The sequence below is a fragment of the Penaeus monodon genome, chromosome 30 (assembly GCF_015228065.2).
Source record: "Penaeus monodon isolate SGIC_2016 chromosome 30, NSTDA_Pmon_1, whole genome shotgun sequence".
NCBI classification, from domain to species: domain Eukaryota; kingdom Metazoa; phylum Arthropoda; class Malacostraca; order Decapoda; family Penaeidae; genus Penaeus; species Penaeus monodon.
Window position 1 is genome coordinate 19,253,559 of NC_051415.1, and position 252 is coordinate 19,253,810.

Below are 252 nucleotides of genomic sequence, written 5' to 3' on the forward strand. Positions count from 1 at the left end.
TCATTATAGTCTTATTATTTCTATAATCCTTATCGCTAATGAAAATGATGTTGCCATTGTTATCATAAACCTTATATACACACATAAATGTACATAAACTAAGATAGATAGAAACATATAACAAGACAGATGGATGGGCACGCAGATAATATGTTCTGACACGCATGGACGTGTCAAAAAAGTCTAAGTTGGTCCCTTATCCAGGTGGACGAAGGTGATATGTTCGCAGAGGAACAACTAGGTAGGGTGGCG